The 20,181-nt window shown below is 41.6% G+C and overlaps 1 protein-coding gene across 2 annotated transcripts in view; it reads left to right on the top strand.

Moving 5' to 3' along the window:
* The window catches only part of LOC115466843 (AT-rich interactive domain-containing protein 1B-like), a 1,026,314-nt gene that overhangs the window by 449,995 nt on the left and 556,138 nt on the right, over window positions 1–20,181 (top strand). The window lies entirely within an intron of this gene.

Here is a 20,181-nt window from a genome sequence, read left to right as displayed (position 1 = left end):
CTTGTTGTTTATTAATAGCATAGATGTTGAGTCAATAAAAAAGATTTATACAAAAACAAAAAGTCTACCAGCCTCTGTGATCCACACCCCTATCACCTGGACTCCCCTACTAGACCCCCCCCCCCCCCCCCAAAAAAAAAAAAAAAAAAAAAATTATCCCCAGTGGTCCTAGAGGACAACACACAGACACCTTGATATTTCCTTCCCCCCACCCCCAATTAATCCCTTATGGTCCTAGTGGAAACCCCCGGAGCCTCTCCCGATGATATTGCTCTACCCACCTCTAAACATTGGAAGGCAGGAACGATACCTACTTCTTTTGCCTCCTTCACTGCCATCTTCCAAGATGGTGGTACCTGGATGCACTGCTAGGGATCATGTGCTGCCACACATAATCCCTTGCTTCTGGTACCCAAGACAGCGGTACCAGAGGCAAGAGTGAAAGGGTATCGCTTCTGCCTGTTAAGAGGGGGGGGGGTGGGGGGGTCTAGGTCACGGGTTACCACTAGAACCACCAAGAATTATTTTTGGGAGGTCATGGTGTCCACTTAAGGATGTCCAATAGGACCAATAGTGATTATTTTGGGGAGGGATCAGAGAGTGGGAGGTCCAGGGGCCCACCTGGGCCAGTGAAGGTCTTGGGTCATCTGAGGTGAAATGTCACACTTTACCTTAACTGACCCTTTTGCGCCTGGCTGCATCTGTATGTCAACCGTGACCTGGCATAAAGATTCAGCTGTAGATAAAGAGTGAAATGCTCTGCTAGATTTTAGCTTGCTGTTTAAAAAAAAATGTATATATATTTTTTAATGAAAGCAATTTCTTAATTGGCAATTTGCATGCGTTGCATATGCTCAGTCTGCTACCCTTTAGTATACTGATTTTCCCAAGCTAATATTTCTTACTGCATGAGGAGTAAGATTAGCTTGGGAAAATGAAGAGTAAACTGCTATGCTAAAGGTAGCATAACTTACTGCATCGGGACCACAGACTGGCAGAGTTTGTCAGTTTGCTTAAAGTAGAACAACAGTATTAGCAAGACATGTGAAATTAATTATTTTCAGAGTTAAAACATAATGATTAAGATACTATTTTCAGGCTGTACTGAAGTCTCACTAGAAGTGCTGTACACTGCTGTGCAAAGGACCTAGGTTTAATTACAGAATTGGGCCTTGGCTCCCCAGGCTTGCCAGGGCTAGGGATGCAGCACAGATAAGTTCCATAGAATCTCAGTCATTACTGAACTGTGATAATTTATAGGCCAGATTTTAGGTCCATGGTTGCAGGGTTCCAGCATGAGTGCTAGTGCATGATTCCTGGATGACAATTTTTTCATTGGTAGATGATGGCAGAAAAAGGTCAAGTGACCCATCCTGTCTGCTCAGTTAGTCATGTTCACTGTGCTAAGGGTATGCCATAAAGCATGACTGCTTATAATAATTACGTGTTTTCCAAAACAGTATTTTTTATTTTTACATTTTACATATCACATTTCACTTTTATTTAATATACTGCCAAATCAAGAGGATGTCTAAGCTGTTTCTATAAAATTAAAAGTGGATTTTTTAAAGGGGGAGAACTCAAGAGGAGGTCTAAATTACAAAATGTAAAATATAAGGGATAGGGGAAAATTAATTACTCCAAACCACAAAAAAGGGAGTGGGAGGTCTATAGGAAAGTAGACAAGACATTAATATCTCTGTATCCAAAGATTTCAATATAAAAATAAGTTAAAATTAGGAAAAAGCTCTGGTAAAAAAAAAAGTAAGTTTAAGGCTTTATACTATACAGACGTTTTTTCTAAACGTAAGTAAAGAGGTAAGGAATTCCAAAGAGAGGGTGCCACTACTGTAAAACATGAGGTACATGCTGAATGGGAATGAATTTGAAGGAAGGAAGGAAGGTATAACAAGTAAGTGCTGCTCCATCAAGCTCAGTATCCTGTTTCCAACAGTGACTAATCCAGGTCCAAGTATATGGCAAGATCCCAAAACAGTACAATAACATTTTATGCTGCTTATCCTACAAATAAGCAGTGGATTTTCCCAAATCCATCTTAATAATGGCTTGTGGACTTTTCTATTAGGAAGCTATCCAAACCTTTTTTTAAACCCCACTAAACTAACTGCTTTTACCACATTCTCTAGCAACGAATTCCAGAGTTGAATTACACAGAGTGAAGAAATATTTTCTCCCATTTGTTTTAAATGTACTACTTTGTAGCTTCGTTACGTGCCCCCTAGTCCTAGTATTTTTGGAAAGCGTACACAAGCAATTCATTCCTACCTATTCCACTCCACTCATTATTTTATAGACCTCTATCGTATCTCCCCTCAGCCGCCTTTTCTCCAAGCTGAAGAGCCCTAGCCGCTTTAGCCTTTCCTCATAGGGAAGTTGTTCCATCCCCTTTATCATTTTTGTCACCCTTCTCTGTACCTTTTCTAACTTCACTATATCTTTTTTGAGATGCAGTGACCATAATTGAACACAATATTCAAGGAGCGATACAAAAGCATTATAACATCCTCATTTTTGTTTTTTTTCATTCCTTTCCTAATTATACCTAACGTTCTATTTGCTTTCTTTGCCACTGCTATACACTGAGCAGAGATTTTCAACGTATCGTCAACACCTAGATCCTTTCCTGGTCAGTGACTCCTAATGTGGAACCTTGCATCACGTAGCTATAGTTCGGGTTCCGCTTTTCCACATGCATCACTTTGCACTTGCTCACATTAAATGTCATCTGCCATTTGGATGCCCAATCTCCCAATCTCGTAAGGTCTTCTTGCAATTTTTCACAATTCTCTTGTGATTTAACAGTTTTAAATTTGCTGATGACACAAAGTTATTCAGTTGCCTCACTAGTTATTCCCATATCTAGATCATTTATATAAAGCAGTGGTCCTAGCACAGATCCCTGCAGAGCCCCTTTATCAACCTTTCTCCATTGAGAATACTGACCATTTAACCCTACTCTCTGTTTACTATCGTTTAACCAGGTTTTTAACCCACAATAGAACACTACCTCCTATCCCATGACTTTCTAATTTCCTCTGGAATTTTTCATGAGGTACTTTGTCAAATGCCTTTTGAAAATCCAGATACACAATATCAACCGGCTCACCTTTATCCACATGTTTGGTCACCTCTTCAAGGAAAAGTAGTAGATTGGTAAGGCAAGATTTCCTTTCGCTAAATCCATGTTGGCTTTGTCTCATTAATCCATGCTTATGTATATGCTCTGTTATGTTGTAATTTGGTCTTTCTTCCTCTTTTTTTAATACATGGAATATATTTGACCTGGGTTTCCGGGAAGGTATTTTTGAATAGCATCCACACCTAATGTAAAGTTTTGACCTCTGCAACTGCTTCTCTAAGTTTTTTTTTTTTTAAACGTTCTTCTCATTTTATCAGTCTCCTTTTTGAAAGTTAAATACTAATGTATTGGATTTTCTCTGTGTTCTTACTGCAGAGCTTATATCAAGTCTGATCATGCTATGTTCACTGTTACCTTCCATCTCCTTTCTCCTCCTCATTCTCCCTTCCGAATTCAAATCACTAAAAATCTTTCTGCCAAATAGTATAAAAAAATTAATTGGACACCCAAATTATGTCAGAAAAAGACTAATGTAAAACTGTAAAATAAAATTGTAAATAATTTAAATATATGGCTATACCTTTGTTCCCTTTCGCTGCAACATTAGAGGACCCACTTAAAGTATATTTTTTTTAATGTGGCCCGTTGATGAAATGGTTATGACACCCCTGCCCTGCTGCCCTAAGTGAAGTCTTCAAGTATGTATCAGAAAAAAAAGAAACATGATTGGTAGCATTTAATAAACTTGTACGCATTGTGGGAAACTACACATTTCCCTCTAGCCTGTGAACTTCCAGAGTGGATGAGTACTGTCTATCCAAGCACTGGAGCATCACTGATAATCCTATCTAGATCTGAAAGGTTTTGGTAAATTAGTAGCACTAGGCCTGCAGAGCTGACTTCTGAACCAGTATTCCAGAGAATGGTTGAGTTAAATAGATATTTAAAGAGCAGAGTTTTCCATCTCTATAAATGATAGACAGCTGCTAGGTGAGGTAATGATCTGTCTATTTTTTGATGCCTCTTTTTATCAGTCCCAGACTTTTCACTGAGTCAGTTCTATTGATTAGCATTTGTCTACTTCCTAGGAAGCCTGCTTTGCATTGAAATGCCAAGTCTAGCTTAGGAAATATATGCCAAGAAAGAGTTGCCTGGTAAATTCTCTGTTTACTGATTGTTTAGTAAGTGCAATGACCATGCATGCCTCAAAAAATCTTAAATGGAAATGGGACTTGATATACTGCCTTTCTGTGTTTTTTGCAAGTACATTCAAAGTGGTTTACATAATATATACAGGTACTTATTTGTACCTGGGGCAGTGGAGGGAGGGTTAAGTGACTTGCCCAGAGTCACAAGGAACTGCAGTGGGAATTGAACCTAGTTCCCCAGGATCAAAGTCCACTGCATTAACCACTAGGCTACTTCTACAATGGCCTCTGCAAACATTTAGGAAAAACTGTCTAGATGGTCCTTTACCTTACAATTCTGTACTGGGCTTTAATCTTGAGGAGAAAATGAATGATGAATTGTGAAACTAGTAAATAGAATAAGGTTAACATTTTATAACCTTGTTTTTTTGTAATACAAGTCAACAGGTGAAATGAAAACATTATAATGTCAGATTCCACACTACATCTAGAAACAGAGAAAAATGAAGGCATATAAATCCTTATGGCCTATCCAGTCTGCTCGTCCATGCCATTTACTCTCCCTATCACTCCCTTACTGATCCTGTGTATTTGTCCCAAGCTTCTATCACCTCCATTAATTCACTACCCTTTCCGTAAAGAAGTATTTTTTCAGGTTACTTCTGAGTCTATCCCCTTTCAGGCTCATCCTGTGCCCCCTTATTCCAGAGCTTCCTTTCAGTTGAAAGAGATTTGCCTCCTATGCATTTATACCACGTGGATATTTAACTATTTATATCATATCTCCTTTCTCCCGTTTTTCTTCCAAGTATACATATTGAGATCTTTTTCCACATGCACTTCATGATGAATACCATTGACCATTTTATTAGCCACCCTCTGGACTGACTCCATCCTGTTTATATCTTTTTGAAGGTGCGATCTCCAAAACTGTACACAATATTCTAAATGAGGTCTCATCGGAGTCTTATCCAGGGGTTTCTTCACCTCCTTTTCCCTACTGGCCATTCCTCTCCCTGTGCACCCAAGCATCCTTCTAGCTTACGCCATCGCCTTTTTTTAAACCTATTTGTACCTATTTGGCCACCCTAAGATCATCACATACAATCACAGCCAAGTCCCACTTCTCTTTTTGTGCACAAACGTTCTTCAGTTCTTCACCCCCTAAACCAGTGATTCCCTAACCTGGTTCTGGAGGCACCCAGCCAGTCAGGTTTTCAGGATATCCATAATGAATGTTCATGAGAGATTTGCATGCAGTGCATGAAAATCTCCTACATGAATACTCATTGTGGATATCCTGAAAACCAGACTGGCTGGGGGGTGCCTCCAGGACCGGGTTTCAGAACCCCTGCCCTAAACTGTCCTGTTCTCTTGGGTTTTTGCAGCCCAAATGCATGACCCTGCATTTTTTTTTTAGTATTAAATCTTAGGTGCTAAAATCTGGACCATTCTTCAAGCTTCACTTGGTTCTTCCTCATGTTATCTACTACTCTAGAGAAGCATTGAAAAGGTCAGCCACAGATCCACCAGAACGTCCCAAAGTTCCTTCAGTACCCTCGGATGTATGCCATCCGGCCCAGTTGCTTTGACCATCTTTAGTTTAGCTAGTTCTTCATGAACACAGTCCTCTGAAATCATTCAGGGATTACCACACCTCCATTCCTGTTTGTGTTTGTCTTTTGCATTCCTGCTCCCATCCCTACAGCTGTGAACACAGAACATTCCGCTCTATCAGCTTCTACATATTACTCCCCTTCACTTTGAGTTTCACAATGCCAATTTTGCACTTCTTCTTGTCACTAAACATATCTAAAAAATGTTTTGTTCCTCCATTTTTACTGTATTGGCTATTTTTTCTTTCATTTGCATCTTTGCTTTTCTGACTACACTGTCAGCTTCTCTTAGCTTTCCCAGTTATTGTCTGTCTTCCTCCTTATGAAGGCTAGCCTCTTTTTCCTTACCTTTTCAGCTACTACTTTTGAGAAGCAAAGTGGCCATCTTTTCCTCTTTTATTTACTTTCTTTACATAAAGGTTTGCTGCCCTTACAATAGCTCCTATCAGTTTTGTCCACTGCTTTCCAACTTCTAGATCTTCCCATCTAGACAGTTCCTTGAGGTAATCGCCCATCTGAACAAAGTTACATAGTAACATAGTAAATGACAGCAGATAAAGACCTGAATGTCCATCCAGTCTGCCCAACAAGATAAACTCATTTTATATTGTATGTGATAACTTTATATGTATGCCCGAGTTTGATTTGTCCTTGCCATTCTCAGGGTACAGACCATAGAAGTCTGCCCAGCACTGTTCTTGTACTAAAAATTCTGAAGCTAATGTCAAAGCCCCTTAAATTTACACTCCAGCCCATCCATATCTATTCAGTTACGATCAGGACGTAGACTGTAGAAGCATTGGTTTTGCTTCCCAATTACCAGCGTTGCCACCCACACCGGTTCCAGGATCTCCCTTTCCCATTACTATTCCCCTGGGGTCCAGCATCTCCTTTCCCAGCCTCTCCTCAGACTACCACCAAAGGGTTAATCCTGCAGAGGCCAGTAAAACAGGAAGCATAGGTGCTGAACACTTTCATCCTCTCAGTCCTCTCTGCTCTGAAACCTTGGAGTTATTTTTGATTCCTTTCTTTCTTGACACACATCCCTGTTAAAAACCTATTGGGGTCTATATACAAAGTGATTTAACTGGGCAGAAATGGCTTGTTCAGGGCTAACTGGTCATTTTCGGCAGCATTTAACTGGTTAGTGCTACTGAAAATGACCGGCACCTAACTCAAAACCAGCTATTGTAGGGGTATTCCAGGGACGCAGTCAGCACTTGACCAGCTAAGTGCCGATATTCAGCATTTAATCAGGCAAGGTCACCAAATGAAAGTCAGTTCTATCTTTATATGGTGCCCCATAGCTGAATATCGCCCCAGGGGTGAACAAATGTGTAAGGTGAGCCGGTTGATATTGTGTATCTGGATTTTCAAAGGGCATTTGACAAAGTACCCATGAAAAATTCCGGAGGAAATTAGGAAGTCATGGGTTAAGACATAGTGTTCTATTGTGGGTTAAAAACTGGTTAAAAGATAGAAAACAGAGAATAGGGTTAAATGGTCAGTATTCTCAATGGAGAAGGGTTGATAGCGGGGTCTCAGGGGTCTGTTCTGGGACCGCTGCTTTTTAACATATTTATAAATGATCAAGATATGGGAATAACTAGTGAGGCAATTGAGTAACTGAATGTGGTTACCCAGTGCTGAATATCACACTTATCTGGCTATGGTGTGGCCAGCTCTGTAAACCTGGAAATTCAGTGCCAGAGTCTGGATGTGGTCCAGAATTGAATTTCCAGGGCACAATGCCAGCAGCGGTCAGCGAAATGCTGAGCACTGCCTGCTGAATATCAACCCTATTGTTCTTTTCTCCATAGCATCACCAAAATCTGTTCTTTCTGTACAGAACATACTACTAGAATGCTTACCTACTTCCTCATCACCTCAAGCTTAAGCTTAGACTACTGCAATCTGCTCGTTACAGGTCTCCCACTAAACCATCTACAATTCAGTAGTGTGACTTATTTTTCACCAGTGATGGCTTCTCTCTACAGTTGAAGCTCCTCCTCCTCACCTATAAGGGCATTCATTCTTTAGCATGCTACTTTTTCTGCGCACCTATCTATCCTTTCACCCCTCCTCATGATCTCTGCTTGATGGGAAAACCACTCTTTATCTTTGGCTTTTTCCTCCATGGCCAACTCTTGACTCACTGCTATTCCATCTTGCTGAACTATATGCTCCTTCTCCAACCATATTCAAATTCAGCTTAAAAACCTACCTTTGCAAGGCTTCTTTTAATTCTTAACTCTTGATTTGTCTGCTCATGATGTTGTAGTATAAGTTAGGTAGTGCTATGGGAATGTTAGGTAATACTTGGCAAAATTTCCTCCGGGTTGCAGCTTTGAACAGAAGGGGTGAAAGATCACACAAAGTGGAAAGAAGTTCAGTTCATTCTGTTCGAATGCCATTTTCTGATTCTACACCAGGACATAAGGGTAAAGGGGGCATCTGAGATCTCTTAACAAGGCTGGTATGTTATGGAGAGGGAGGAAGGATGTTTGTACCCTAGTATTTTATTCCAGGCCATTTTATTTTGTTAATTGTAAGTTTTGGTGGCACTATTAATGATTGCGTGGTGTGACTTTTCATGAAGGGTAGCTTATAAAGAATAATAAGGCATAGAAAGGTTCTGCCAGCCATTGTTCATGAAGCACAGCCTTAGAACATAAGAGTAGCCATACTGGGTCAGACTAATGGTCCATCTAGCCCAGTGTCCTGTTTTCCAAATGTCTTCCAAACAGTGGCCAAGCCAGGTCACAAGTACCTGACAGAAACACAGCAACAACATTTTATGTTACCAATCCAGGGGCAAGCAGTTGCTTCCCCTTGTCTGTCTCGATAGCAAACTATGGACTTTTCCTCCAGGAATTTGTCCATCTGTTCGTTTTGTCCCAGTGGATGGTAGTGCAGCCCTACAAGAATACTCCTTCCATTCACACATGGTATTTCTATCCATCATAATTCCACACTGCCTTCAAAGGAGTTGGGAAGAAATTAGAAGAGAGAGAGTTTGAATTAGCCCATGGAGAAAAAATTTAATTTCATATCACTTGTATTTCACTTGATACTTTTTACTTGAGTATAGACAGTGTTGGAATTAAATTCTGATAATGACAGCCTTTTTGTTACCTTTACCTGATAGTTTTGTTTTTTTTAATAAATCATAAATGGTAACGTTCAAAACTCTTAGCCTTGTATGTTGGTAGTAGCTACTGTTGGGAAGGAATGGCATATATGGCATTCTTTACATTGTTCTCTCAGAGCCCACTAGGAATAAATACATAAGTATTGCGATACTGGGAAAGACCAAAGGTCCATCAAGCCCAGCATCCTGTTTCAAACAGTGGCCAATCCAGGTCACAAATACCTGGCAAGATCCCAAAAAAGTACAAAATATTTTATTCTGCTTATCCCAGAAATAGTGGATTTTCCCTTAGTCCAGGGGTAGGCAACTCCGGTCCTCAAGAACCGCAGGCAGGTCAGGTTTTCAGGATATCCACAATGAATATGCAGGAGATAGATTTACAAGCACTGCCTCCATGGTATGCAAATCTATCTCATGCATATTCATTGTGGATATCCTGAAAACCTGACCTGCCTGCGGCTCTCGAGGACTGGAATTGCCTACCCCTGCCCTAGTCCATTTAATAATGGTCTATGGACTTTTCCTTTAGGAAGCCGTCCAAACCTTTTTTAAACTCCGCTAAGCTAACCGCCTTTACCACATTCTCTGGCAACGAATTCCAGAGTTTAATTACACATTGAGTGAAGAAACATTTTCTCTGATTCATTGTAAATTTACTACATTGTAGCTTCATCGCATGCCCCCTAGTCCTAGTATTTTTGGAAAGCGTAAACAGACGCTTCACATCTGCCTGTTCCACTCCACTCATTATTTTATAGACCTCTATCATATCTCCCCTCAGCCGCATTTTCTCTAAGCTGAAGAGCCCTAGCCGCTTTAGCCTTTCCTCATAGGGAAGTCGTCCCGTCCTCTTTATCATTTTCGTTGCCCTTCTCTGCACCTTTTCTAATTCCACTATATCTTTTTTGAGATGCGGCGACCAGAATTGAACACAATATTCGAGGTGCGGTCGCACCATGGAGCGATACAAAGGCATTATAACATCCTCATTTTTGTTTTCCATTCCTTTCCTAATAATAACTAACATTCTATTTGCTTTCTTAGCTGCAGCAGCAGCACACTGAACAGAAGGTTTCAATGTATCAACGACGACACCTATATCCCTTTCTTGGTCTGTGATTCCTAACATGGAACCTTGCATGATGTAGCTATAATTCGGGTTCCTCTTTCCCACATGCATCACTTTGCATTTGCTCACATTAAGCGCATCTGCCATTTAGACGTCCAGTCTCCCAGTCTCGTAAGGTCCTCTTGTAATTTTTCACATCCTCCCGCGATTTAACAACGTTGAATAACTTTGTGTCATCAGCAAATTTAATTACCTCACTAGTTACTCCCATCTCTAGGTCATTTATAAATATGTTAAAAAGCAGCCGTCCCAGCGCAGACCCCTGGGGAACCCCACTAACTACCCTTCTCCATCGAGGATACTGACCATTTAATCCTACTCTCTGTTTTCTATCTTTTAACCAGTTTTTAATCCACACTAGAACACTACTTCCTATTCCATGACCCTCCAATTTCCTCTTGAGTCTTTCATGAGGTACTTTGTCAAACGCCTTCTGGAAATCCAGATACACAATATCACCAGCTCACCTTTATCCACGTTCGTTCACCCCTTCAAAGAAATGTAGTAGATTGGTGAGGCAAGGTTTCCCTCCACTAATTCCTTATAGTCCAGCTCTCATTCGGGGAGGGGTGTTCTCTATTTATGCTATTCTGGATATATGCAGCTCAGCCTCTAGTTTGCCTTTTGTATTTTTTGTTTTTGGGTTGTTTGTGATTGGCCTGGTTTTAATGGAATATGTGATTAGATGCAGCCTGTTTATCATGTGAAATCGCTAACAACATGTGTTTTGCCTGTTAAATAAAACTTGAGCTACAGATGGCTTGAAGAGAACAACAGTGCTTTACCAGGCAGAGTTTAGGAATTTTTTTTTTTCTTTTCCTGGTGCTTACTAAATGAAGCTGAAGGGTAAAGATGGTATCATCTGAAGACTCTGCTCACTGGAGCTCCTTTAATGTGCAAATAAATACCTCTGGGAAATGTGCTGTTTGTGAGGGAGAAGGGCCAGAAGAGAAATGTGAACAGTTTGAAAAGCAAGGGGAGGAGAATGCTTTGAGTTTTCTCACATCTTAACAGTTTTCTTTTCAGAAATGATAATTTGCATTAAAAAAAATTGTATGGGCTCTGTAAATATTACGAGATGGCAGTCTTGCATTGACAGGCTTATAACAAGGCCAATTTTTTTCACAGTGTTTGTGTCACTTGTACGGTTTGGGATTTTGGGTATTTTTAAATAAACTATGTATACATAGAGGGGCATAATCGAACACGAACGCCCATCTCCATGGGTGTCTATGTCCGAGAACGGGTACGTGAAGGGGCGGGACAGACCGTATTTTTGAAAGAAATGGGCGTCCATCTTTTTTTTTCGATAATACGGTTTGTGCCGGGCAAATGCATCGGATGTGTGCGGATTTGAGCTGGACGGTTTTGTTTTTCAGCGATAATGGAAACCAAAGGCGCCCAGCTCAAAAACGAACAAATCCAAGGCATTGGGTCATGGGAAGGGCCAGGATTAGTAGTGCACTGGTCCCGCACACATGCCAGGACACCAACCGGGCACCCTAGGGGGCACTTGTAACAAATAAAAATTAAACACCTCCGAAGTCCATAGCTTCCTTCCTTTGGGTGCTGAGCCCCTCAAATCCCCCCCCACAAAACCCACTGCCTACAAATCTACACCATTACCATAGCCCTTATGGCTGAAGGGGAGCACCTAGATGTGGGTAGAGTGGGTTTTGGGGGCGGTTTGGAGGGCTCCCATTTACCACCACAAGTGTAACAGGTAGGGGGGGGGATGGGTCTGGGTCCACCTGGGTGAAGTCCACTGCACCCACTAACAACTGCTCCAGGGACCTGCATACTGCTGTGATGGAGCTGGGTATGACATTTGAGGCTGAAAAAAAAAGTTGTTAAAGTTGTTTTTTTTTTTTTTGGTGGGAGGGGGTTAGTGACCACTGGGGGAGTAAGGGGTGGTCATCTGGGCAGAAAAAGTGACCCAACTTCTCGCTAACAACGCTTTTCTTTTTTCCATTATCGGCCGAAGGCGCCCATCTCTCCTCGGCCGATAAACATGCCCCAGTCCCGCCTTCACCACGCCTCCAACAGATTGCAGTTGAAGACACCCAAAATCAGCTTTTGATTATACCGATTTGGGCGCCTTTGCGAGATGGGCGCCCATCTCCCGATTTGGGTTGAAATATGGGCGCCCATCACTTTCGAAAATAAGGCTGATAGTAACATAGTAGATGACGGCAGAAAAAGACCTGCACGGTCCATCCAGTCTGCCCAACAAGATAAACTCATATGTGCTACTTTTTGTGTATACCTTACCTTGATTTGTATCTGTCATTTTCAGGGCACAGACCGTGGAAGTCTGCCCAGCACTAGCCCCACCTCCCAACCACCAGCCCCGCCTCCCACCACTGGCTCTGCCACTCAATCTCGGCTAAGCTTCTGAGGATCCATTCCTTCTGAACAGGATTCCTTTATGTTTATCCCACGCATGCTTGAATTCCGTTACTGTTTTCATCTCCACCACCTTCCGCGGGAGGGCATTCCAAGTATCCACCACTTTCTCCGTGAAAAAATACTTCCTGACATTTTTCTTGAGTCTGCCCCCCTTCAATCTCATTTCATGTCCTCTAGTTCTACCGCCTTTCCATCTCCGGAAAAGATTCATTTGTGGATTAATACCTTTCAAATATTTGAACGTCTGTATCATATCACCCCTGTTTCTCCTTTCCTCCAGGTTATACTCCAGGAGGAGTGGTCTAGTGGTTAGGGTGGTGGACTTTGGTCCTGAGGAACTGAGTTACATTCCCGCTTCAGACACAGGCAGCTCCTTGTGACTCTGGGCAAGTCGCTTAACCCTCCATTGCCCCATGTAAGCCGCATTGAGCCTGCCATGAGTGGGAAAGCGCGGGGTACAAATGTAGCAAAAAAAAAAAATACATGTTCAGGTCAGCAAGGCTCTCCTCATACGTCTTGGAACGCAAATCCCATACCATTCTTGTAGCTTTTCTTTGCACTGCTTCAATTCTTTTTACATCCTTAGCAAGATACGGCCTCCAAAACTGAACACAGTACTCCAGGTGGGGCCTCACCAACGACTTATACAGGGGCATTAAAACCTATTTTCTTCTGCTGGTCACACCTCTCTTTATACAGCCTAGCAACCTTCTAGCTACGGCCACCGCGTTGCCACACTGTTTCGTCGCCTTCAGATCTTCAGATACTATCACCCCAAGATCCCTCTCCCTGTCCGTACATATCAGACTCTCACCGTCTAACACTTACGTCTCCCGTGGATTTCTACTCCCTAAGTGCATCACTTTGCATTTCATCGCATTGAATTTTAATTGCCAAACCTTAGAAAATTCTTCTAGCTTCTGCAGATCCTTTTTCATGTTTTCCACTCCCTCCGGGGTGTCCACTCTGTTAGAAATCTTAGTATCATCCGCAAAAAGGCAAACTTTACCTTCTAACCCTTCGGCAATGTCACTCACAAATATATTGAACAAAATCGGCCCCAGCACCGATCCCTGAGGCACTACTCACCTTTCCCTCCCATTAACCACCACCCTCTGGCGTCCGTCAACCAGTTCCTAATCCAGTTCACCACGTTGGGTCCTATCTTCAGCCTGTCAAGTTTATTCAAGAGCCTCCTGTGGCGAACCGTGTCAAAAGCTTTGCTGAAATCTAAGTAGATTGCGTCTATAGCACGTCCCTGATTCAGTTCTCCAGTCACCCAGTCAAAGAATTCAATGAGATTCGTTTGGCACGATTTACCTTTGGTAAAACCATGTTGTCTCGGATCTTGCAACTTATTGGCTTCCAGGAAATTCACTATCCTTTCCTTCAGCGTTGCTTCCATTACTTTTCCAATAACCGAAGTGAGGCTTACTGGCCTGTAGTTTCCAGCTTCTTCCCTATCATCACTTTTGTGAAGAGGGACTACGTCTGCCGTTCTCCAATCCCACGGAATCTCTCCCGTCTGCAAGGATTTATTAAACAAATCTTTAAGAGGACCCGCCAGAACTTCTTTGAGCGCCCTCAATATCCTGGGGTGGATCCCGTCCAGTCCCACGGCTTTGTCCACCATTAGATTTTCAAGTTGTTCATACACACTCCCTTCAGTGAACGGTACTCTATCCACTCCATTCTCATTCGTGCTTTTGCCAGTCAATCGTGGTCCTTCTCCCGGATTTTCTTCATTGAAAACAGAACAAAAGTATGTATTTAGCAAATTTGCTTTTTCTTCATCATTATCTACATAGCGGTTCGCAGCATCTTTCAGTCTCACAATTCCCTTTTTAGTCTTCCTCTTTCACTAATATACCTGAAGAAATTTTTGTCACCCTTCCTTACCTTTCTAGCAATTTGTTCTTCCGCTTGTGCTTTTGCCAGACGTATCTCTCTCTTGGCTTCTTTCAGTTTCATCCGATATTCTTCTCCGTGTTCCTCTTCTTGAGTTTTTCTGTATTTCAGGAACGCCAACTCTTTAGCCTTTATTTTCTCAGCCACTTGCTTGGAGAACCATATCGGTTTCCTTTTTCTCTTGCTTTTATTTACTCTCCTTACATAAAGGTTTGTGGCCATATTTATAGATTCTTTCAGCCTGAACCACTGTCCTTCCACTTCTCGTTTGCCCCCCCCAGCCCATCAGCTCCTTCCTCAGGTATTCCCCCATTTTACTAAAGTCAGCATACTTGAAATCCAGGACTTTGAGTGGCCGCCCTCCACTTCAGCTGTCATATCAAACCACAATTTATATTGAAAACAAGACAATATAATATATTAACATTCTAATGGTAAATAATTTTAAAATAGTCAATAAATGTTATAGTAAAAGACCAGCATGATCCATCCATCCAAAAGGCAGCCAGGGGTGTACTAGCATCTCTGTGCAGGTTACTCCTCTTTTGTCTTTAGGATTGTAACTTGTGCTTGAGGCAGTCTATCCCCATCTGTAATTTCTTTTAGTATAAAAGTTATTTAAGTTTTACTGTGAGTCGAAGCGCTGTATATTTTTATTCCATCCTCGTGCCATATAGGTGATCTCTGTGCTTATCCTATTTGAATTACATCACTATTTTCAACCCCACCACTTGCCATGGGAAATCAGTCCAGGCATTCACCACCCTCTCTGTGAAAAGTATTTCCTGGTATTGCTTTTACATTTCCTCTCTTGTAACTTCATTTTATCTCCTCTAATTCTATAGCTGCTCCATTTTTTGAAAAGGTTGTTTTGCTCCTTACTATCTTTCAAGAATTTAAATGTCTATATCATAACTCCTCCGTCCTTCTTCAAGTCTGTTCTCTTAGGTCTTCAAGGGCAGACTCCGTACCATTTCCTCTGAACTGCTTTGTCTTTTTTTTTTTAATGTCCTTGGAAAGATACTCCAAATGTGGTCTCACCAACAGCTTGTACAGGGCATTATAACCTTTTTTTCTGCTGGTTATGCCCCTCTCAGTGCAGCCAAGCATCTTTCTTGCCTTGGCCAGCATCTTAACACATTGTTTCACCACTTTGAAATCCTCAGATACTGTCACCCAAGGTCTCTTTCCTGTTCCATGCATATTAGCCTCTCACCTCCTATCCTCTGGATTTTTGTATCCCAAACTGCATTTCTACATTTCTTCCATTAAAGATTAGTTGTCAAGTATGAGTCGAAGGTTCTAATTTTTTGTAAATCACTTCTCATGCAGTCCTCTTTCTCAAGGTTCCACTGTGTTGCCAAACTTTGTGTCATCTGCAACAAGGCATGCTTTTCCTTCAAACTCTTTGGCAATATTGCTCACAAGTTATTGAACATCATCATCCCTGGGACGAATCCAAAGGCACTCTACTACTCACCTTTCTTATGAACACATTCCATGTACCACCACTCTCTGCTGCCTTTCAGTCAACCAATTTCTGATCTAGATCAATACCTTGATTCCCACCCTCAAGCAGCTCAGTTTATTTATGAATTATTTATTTATGAATCATCTATAAGAAACAGTATCAAAGACTTTGCTGAAATCTAAGTAGACTAGACTACATCCAGTGCAGTGCCTCATTCCAGTTATTTGTCACCTGTAAAAGAAATTGACCAGATTTGCTTGACATGATTTGCCTTTGGTAAAATCATGCTGCTTCAGATCTTAAACTCATTTGATTGTGGAAAGTTGACAGTCATTTCCTTCAGCAACATCTCTATTACATTTCCACCACCAAGATAAGGCTCACCGGTCTGTAATTTCCCCCCCCCCCCCTCTTTTCTTTGTGAAGAGGGACCGCATCAGCTTTTCTCCAATCCAGTGGCACTTCTCTGGTCATGAAGGATCTCCTAAACACATCTTTTAGAAGGCAACAGAAAAATTCTATGACTAAATGGAAATATCAACAAGAGTAATAAATACTTTAACCAAAGGATTTCTCAAAAAGTAACACTGATACATTTATGGGAAATATAAACCTTTCTTTGGTGCATCATTTTATTGGGCCATGGGTAAGAGAAATGGTGCTTAATCAGTTGAAATCTGGTAGCATTGGTTGATGGGAGGCTGGGTTACGTGGAAGGCATTTTTGATATGACATCTAAGTCAGATTTGGGACATTTTGTGCTAAACATCCCAAGTCCAAATAGCAAATGTAACCATGTTCGAAAAAAGAAAAATGTCTATCTTTTTATTGAAAATACCATTTCGAATAAGTTTTAGCACTGGGGGCAGAGAGTAGGCATGTTCTGTGCTAATCAGCTCAGCTACATCTCCATGTGCTAACTGATTAGCGTGTGGTTAACATGTGAGCCCTTACCACCTACAAAATAGGTGTTGGTAAGGGCTCACACACTAATGGGGAAATTAGCGCGTGGCCATAAATAGGAAAAATGGGGCCATTTTGCCACCTTTCTCAAAGTGGTCTCAGCTCATGGGAAAGACTTTTGCTGGCGATAACGCTGTCCACTGCTTAGGAAAAGGACCCCTAAGAATTTTGAGCACATTATTTTAAAATTGTGCAAAATTTCAAAACTCTGCATACTGTAGCCACCGTCTCTAAGTAGTAATTATTTTAAACTTAAAAGTTTAGTCAAAGATGCAATACTTTTAAGTTCAATACTTTTAAGTTTTAGGTGCAAAATTTCCCCACGTATACAATCATATATTGTAGCTAGGGCTTCTGGCTTTCAGAGATTATTTGAGCAATCCACTGAGTCCAAGGGAAGCTTGGAGTACAGGCAGTGCTCCCTTCTTGCTGAAGTACATTGGTGTTTCTAGTCCTTGCTACAAATGTCAGCAGTTGAAAAAAATTGATGTTGCCTACCGTTCATCTTAAGGTCCACAGATTCCAAATGAAAATACATAAAATCCAGAAGCCCTACATCATACAATCTCATTCCCCAGCTCATAAACCCTTCAACACTGTCACTTCCCCCCTCAGTGGTGTGTCTCATCCTTCCTTCAATTCTCTCTCAACTCATCCCCCCTTCAGCATTCTTTCCCCTATGCTCATCAGTTTACCTCATTTTATCTCCCACACATCTCTTGTGCTCTGTTGTCTCCAGCTCTCCAGCTCATCCCCTCACCCACTTATCTCCCTGCCTATGTCCTGTTATCCTTTATTGCCTCCCTTCATATTCCCATAGTCATTTCTCTCCCCCAGAAATTCTCTTGCCAGCTTCTTCCCCAAACTTCACTGTTGCATTGTATGGCTATTTATTCAGCTGGTGCTGCACCTTCCTTAAGTGCCTGGATCTGAGTACATAAAATGTGGTACTCAAAAAAAAAAAAACCCTGTCTTTTAAAAGTCTTGCAAGAAAGCACAGGATTTCAGCTCCACACTAACAGCACTTTGCAAGAGCTCCATAATACAGGAAAGTTGCATTTCAATCGCAGTTCCATCACCCACCAACTCGAGGTAAATTCTGCGCCTCTGGAGGATTCTGTGCAAATTCTGAATATTTCAGTTTCCTAAATTAGTGGATTTTGCCTAACCTGTGGGGATGAGTGCACAAGTACACAGAAAAAAAAAATCCTTCTTTCAAATAAAAACTCAGCAAAACACAGTTTATATTTAGCAGTATTTTAATTATGATATAAAAGCTCATTTAGTGTTACAGTCCATAAAAAGTATGGTTTAATTAAAATAAACTTGTGTAGAGAGGATGGTTGTTTGTACATCTCTACTACTGCATTAAATGTGGTGTTGGAGGGAGTGTGTTTGCCCTCTTTAGGGTAGATAGACAAATAATAGCAGTAATTTTCTGCTGAATAATATAGTGGTTGAGATATAGAAGCAGCACAAGGGCAGTGAGGTTGTCTCCTGTTTACTGCCTTCCTCATGTTTTGAGCAAAACAGCTTAGGAAAAATAGGAAAACTACGTGAGAGTAGGAAAAGTGCACACAGACTAGTCTAGTCCTTGGTTATATAACAATGATTCGGTCGGAGAGCCCTGTTTCAAATCACTTTTGGTTACTGGGATATTGGTCTGTTGGTAGGAGTGGAGGAGTAGCGGAGTGGGTAGAACACCCAGCTGACATAGCCCGGTTCAAATCCCTCCGCTGCTGCTTGTGATGATGGGCAAGTTACTTAACCACTTCTCCCTGCTCCATTGCCTCAGGTTCAAAATTAGCTTGTGGACAGGGAAATGCATGGTGTATCTGAATGTAACTCACCTTGAACTACTACTAAAAAGGTATGAGTGGAATCTAAAAAAACAAATCAAATAAATAAATTTGAAGTCACTCATCTAGCTGTTCAAAGGATCAATGTAGAAACTAGGAATGTGCACAAATTGTGGCTTATTTTTGGCTTAGTCATGATTTTTGGCTTTCTTTTTTTCAGCTTATTTCATACTTGTTTTTTAATGGCCTGGTGAATTATGATTGGGGAGAGGATGGAGGATGAGAGTGAAGGACGGGGGAAAGGGTAGCTGGGGCAGGACGGTGAAATAAAATACAGAAAATAATTGTGCAGAATTGATAATTCAACTAAAGGACAGTGCAATTGCCATGTTTGATATTGTTTATGATTGATTTGATATGGCATGATTGAGCATTGTGTTAATGCCTCATACCTTGTTGATTACTAATAAAATTTATTTGAAAAAATATTTTAATGAACTCAGTCTTTACTGCAGCTAGAAAATGGCTGATTTTCCATAAATGTTGGCACACACCAGAACAAGCACTGCCCGTGATCATTCCCAGCCATTCCTGAGGGAAGCAACTGGCAGCATTAACCAGGTCATATAAGCCAAGCTCTGTAATCACCTTTGAGGTAACTTATTTTGTGTCTCGGGAAAGTGTGTATTCCTTCCAGTATAATAGTGTTCACTCTAGTCTGAAGTGGAGGAGTAGCCTAATGGTTAGTTCAGTGGCCCGGGAAACTGGGTTCGATTCCCACTGAAGCTCCTTGTGACTCTGGGCAAATCACTTAACCCTCCTTTGCCCCAGGTATAAAATATGTAAACCGCTTTGATTGTAACCTATCAAGTCCCATCCCCTTTCCCCTCCCTTCCTTCCTATTAATGGCCATGCACTAATGTTGCCATTAGCACGTGGCCATTAAAAAAAATTAACGCGTGAGTGCTTATGGACACCTATTTTATAGGCAGTAAGGGCTGGTGCGTTAATCCTTTGCTAATCAGTTAGCATGCAGTAATGTATCTGCCCTAGCTGATTAGTGCAAAAACACCCACTCTGCCACCCTCCCAGATATGTTCCCCTCTGCAGAAAAATTAAAAATATTTTTTAGCACATGGTTTGCACGCCCAGATTAGGAACTTATCACAAGACACCTGAGTGCATCATGTGGTAAACCCTTTTAAGCTGTGGTAATCACGTTAGTGCTTACCACAGTTTAGCAGGAGCGTAGCCAGATGGCAAATTTGGGGTGGGCCTGAGCCCAAAGTGGATGGGCCTGAAAATTCATCTCTTCCCCTCCCTCCTCGGCCCCCCTCCGGTGCTCTCCCTGCTCTCCTTGGCCCCCCTCCGGTGTTCTCCCCCCCCCCCCCCCCCCCCCCCATCAAACCAAAAGAAATACTTCCCCATGAGTTGAAGGCGTCCTCCTGGCAAAAAGAACTCTTACACCCTGCACAGCCGGTGGTAGT

Source organism: Microcaecilia unicolor, chromosome 3 (assembly GCF_901765095.1).
Source record: "Microcaecilia unicolor chromosome 3, aMicUni1.1, whole genome shotgun sequence".
Taxonomy (NCBI): domain Eukaryota; kingdom Metazoa; phylum Chordata; class Amphibia; order Gymnophiona; family Siphonopidae; genus Microcaecilia; species Microcaecilia unicolor.
This window is presented reverse-complemented; position numbering and strand designations above follow the sequence as displayed.